This window comes from Limulus polyphemus, unplaced genomic scaffold (genome assembly GCF_000517525.1).
Source record: "Limulus polyphemus unplaced genomic scaffold, Limulus_polyphemus-2.1.2 Scaffold1767, whole genome shotgun sequence".
In the NCBI taxonomy this organism is placed as follows: domain Eukaryota; kingdom Metazoa; phylum Arthropoda; class Merostomata; order Xiphosura; family Limulidae; genus Limulus; species Limulus polyphemus.
Window position 1 is genome coordinate 238,036 of NW_013667377.1, and position 4,871 is coordinate 242,906.

Consider the following 4,871-nt stretch of genomic DNA (forward strand, 5'->3'; position numbering starts at 1 on the left):
TCTTTATTCAATATCATAATTATACTGGTCTATCTTTCCAATCCAACGCACCAGTTGTCCCTCTGAGTTCTTTAATGATATTAACCAGCGTAACGTAGCATGGTCTGTCCTGATGATAAACCTTGCACCATAGAGGTAAGGATAGAAATATGTCAGACTCTTTACTATAGCAAGGAGTTGCCTCCGTGTTACACAGTAGTTCCTCTCTGGTCTACTTAAAACCCTACTGAAGTAGGCCACCACATGTTCGTTTTCGCCCACTTTCTGAAGACAACACTCCTCCAATTCCGACATTACTAGCATCACAATCCAGTATGTATGGCAGTGAAGGATCTGGAAGCTTTAAAAGTGGAGCTGAGGCCAATTTTTTTTTCAATGTCTTGAAAGCATGCTGGCAAGAAACTGTCCATTCAAACTTCTGGCCTTTTTTGGTCAAATCATGTAGTGGAGCAGCTATGGTTGCAAAGTCCTTCACAAACTTCCTGTAATAGGTACAGAGTCCCAAGAAACTTCTTAACTCTCCCACATTGTCTGGTGTTGGCCAATCACGCACTGCTTTCACCTTGTCAGGATCAGTTCGCACACCAGGCTCACTTACAATGTGACCCAAGTAAAGCAACTCTTTGTGGAACAAGTGGCATTTCTTGGGATGGAGTTTAAGGTTCACTGCTTTCAAATGCTTGAATACTTCCTCTAGCCGGGACATTTCCTCATCAAACGTTGTTGCAAACACAATGACATGATCCAGGTACACTAGGGCTATCCTCCATTGTAGGCCTTCCAGTACTCTTTTCACCATCCTCTCAAATGTTGCTGGAGCAACACTCGGACATTCGCGAGGTTCCTCGATAAGTCATGATCCTTCTAGAAACTCCAGCGTCGCGTGACTTCCGCTGTCGTAACATGATGTTTAGCATACATTATTGTGAACATTAACATTAAAGAGTATTAAATTAAACTTACTGATGGGATCCATATTTTTCTGATAGTGCAATTGCATGAGACATGGCTTTAAAAATAGGGTTTTTTCTGTTTTTGTTTTTTTTTTGTTTTCTTGGTTGTCCTGAGTAAGAATCTGATGGGTGGCGGCATCCTTGAGCATTTTTTATAAAGATACACATTTAAAAAAATCGCAATAGTCGTCAAATGTCCATTTAAAGATTATTATATTCATTTTTTTAATGATTCTTTCTTGATGTTAATGTTTTAAAACATATAGCATTAAAACAAAATTCTTTTGTGGTCATTGGATAAATTTAATTGTAATCTCTACCATACTGTTTCAATTCACTTGAACTTGAATTTAAAGTCAATTTTTTAAGAATTGTGCTTAGATTTGTTTGTTTAGAATTAAGCACAAAGCTACACAATGGGCTATGTGTGCTCTGCTCACCACGGATATCGAAACCCGGATTCTAGCGTTGTAAGCCCGCAGACACACCGCTGTGCTAGTGGGGGCTTTTGCTTAGAATTTTATATCTTTATAACAATTTTCTTCACAAAAACTTTCACAAGTCACATGAATAACACATGTAAGATGAAAAGAATAATGTCAACAAAGACACCACGGGTATTTTTATTAATAAAACGTATATGTGCACAATCGTCCAATCAGTGTGAAATAAACTATATATCCTTCTAAACACAGCTTTGCACAATAGCATGTCCTTTGATCATGGTTTGAAAGGCTTCACTTAAAGGGTAATTTTTATTCCTTTAGAAAATTAAATTAATAAAAATTGCTTCTGAATGTTTTTTTTTAATTGCACTCGAAAAGAAACTCGATTAGTGCTGGATCAGAAAGAATTCGTAGCATACTCAGTGCCAATGAAGAACGTGGAAATGACTTTCATCAGACTTTTACAGAAACGCTAGTTGCTGAATCAAAGTTACATACAAGATATATTGAAAATTGGGATCGTTAAAAAAGTAAACAAACAAGGCTGGAAATAATGTAGACATTATTTACTCAAACTACAAGCCCCTATATTCGCTCCATGTTGTTACCTAGAATTGAATTTGTTGGAGTCAAAATAGGAATCTCTGTAAACTCTAAGAAAAATGCAATAAACTTTCACCGAATGTTCCGTCTATCACTTTATTCATTTAGATATACGACTAATGATAAAAAACAACATACATAAAACAACGATTCAAATAAACATTCGTGTGATTTAAAGTAATTATTCCAAATGTATGTAATAAAATTTAACATTATATACATTGTTTTTTTGTTTTTGTTTCTTCACTTCATATATAATACAGTGTACAAAGCATTGAGTATCTACATGTTACACTCTCTTGATGATCATCTAGTATTGGCTGGTAATTCCTGTTTCACCCTGTACTTAAGTTTTTTAAAGGAACACCAGATATTTGTAAGAAAGCTAACTTCAAGGGATAATGATAACTTCATTTACACTAGAATTATGATGTTTTTTAGCTTATATAAAATATGGAAGAAACAAGTCGACTTTTCAATACCCCTACAACCTTCGCAGTACCTTATTCAGTACTATACAAAAGGTGTAATACATTATACCACGCCGTTTTGTTGTAGGCTGGCAAGAGAATAATAATAATAATTACAAATGGGCCATTTTGAGCAGATTTTCTTTCCCTTGTAAATCTAACATGCATGCTTTTTTAGTGCATTTTTATATGTGTACAGCCTTAGCAGTCAATAGCAAAGGTTTTAAAGTGTTGTTTGGGCTGAATCTTTACTGTTCAAGGTGCTTTTTTGCCCGAATGTTTTATTAGGGTTTTGTGCAATTTCTTGCGAACCCTATTATGAACCACGATAGTGGTTCATGATAGATCGCCATAAAATAAGTGTCAAACGTCACATTTCGCGTTATCTGGGAAAACTCTGCAACAGTAAAATGTACCTCCAGTAAGCAAAAGAAGATCAGAAAGTCATATATTAATTTTTCAAATAATAACGCATTTTTTATGACAAGAATTGTTGTCCCTGCGACCCGAAACGCCCTGATCGCCGGTACCCAATCTGCCAATCCAAAACCATTGGAGTTCCGAGTAATACAGATATGAAATAAATTCCCAAAGTGGGTTGACTGATCAAGTAAGTATATAGGCAACAAGAGCCTCAAGAGACCCTAATGTTTCTGATGTCCAATAAGATAAAGACTGTATCAATCAATCATGGGTGAAGCTATGTGTGGGTAGCAAAGAAAAAAGATGTGAAAATGTGGAGCACGATTTTATTTTAGTGGTAGGGAGACGTAAACCATGGATACTCGAATCCAAAATCCGACACTTTACTTACTAGGCTACGTGAGGATGCCTTTTTCAAGGCCAGGTGGTTATAGCGCTCGACTCGCAACCCGAGGGTTGCAGACTCGAATCCTCATCACCGAACATGCTCGACCTTTCAGCCGTGGGGGCGTTAAGAACCGGTGTTGGATTTCCCGCGGTGGACACAACAGATAACCCAATGAGACTCTGCTCTAAAACAAACAAAGACACTGATGAAATTGATGAAAAACTCAAAGTCAGGTAAATAATTTAAATGTTATTGAGGCTATAATTATAGATTTTAATTTTAGGTATTTATAATGGGAAATTAAATTCTACTTTTTTTCAGTTTTTATTAATGAATATTTAAGCAATATTCCTCATCCTGAACGGTAACTAGTTGGTGGTGGGTGGTGTTGACAAGATAATTATGTAAAAATTTTTTGTTATATATGTACGAGCCAAGAAATATATGGCCGCACCAGCAAAACTGTAACAAAACAATGTAAAATTCTATAAAATACTAATATAAAACTAACGGTATTTATAATAAAACTTTCAGTGAGATAACTAATTCAACTGTTATTGAGGTTATAATTATATATTTTAATTTTAGGCATTTATATTGGGAAATTATGAGGTAGAAAGGTTTTTAGAAACTGTTCAAGATGTTTTATTTTTTAACAATTGGTTAAGGAACGTACTAGAAACAATGCTATTTTAGGCTTATTGTTAACTTCTAATAAATAAATGATTGATAGGGTAAATATTAGGGAACATCTAAGTGCAAGTGATCATTGCTCAATTATTTTTTATGTTTTGTTGCATATGAAAATAAGGAATAATGAGATTTTGGTTTCAAATTTCAAAAAAGCAAATTTTGAAGAGGTGAGACAGAAATTATCTGTTGTTAATTGGGCAACTGAATAAGTCGGAGATACTGGTCAGTCCTCCAGTGGGATAGCAGTAAGTTTCCGGAGTTTTAACGTTAAGTTCCGGTGTTGGATTCCCCGCGGTGGACAAAACAGACAGCTCATTGTGGTTTTGCTCTAAAACAAACAAAAATACTGATCAAATGTGGAAATTTTTTTAAATAAATTCTTAAATATTAAGGCATATTTCTTATAGACAAAAAAAGAATGGCTGCAAGTAAAAAAACAAGTTAGCTCACAAAGGTTATGAAGGATAAAAAAAGCATTATAAATATTGTTACGTCTCCGTTCGTTAATTAACTTTCCGTAACTTCGTTCCGACGAAACTTTAGCGACACAAGTCCTTACTTAATAAAACTGGTTTATTCTTTCCGAATACAACTTTACGATACACTTATTTTCAACAATCGCGCTAAAACAAACGCTATATCAACGAACGTCAACAATACTTCTGACTGCAGTTCAATTACTCACTATCTACACACACACACTATCCCCGTCACGTTGTCACCCTCTTTTATATACCCGACTACCCTATATCTAGTAAACGCTAGAGCATTCGCCAAGGTACAGGATAGTTCTAGAAACGTGGCATCACACTAGTCATGTGACTTGCTGACGCAACACTGCCCCCTCCTTAATATTGTTCGTCCCGAACAATAACCACATATAATAAACCAATAA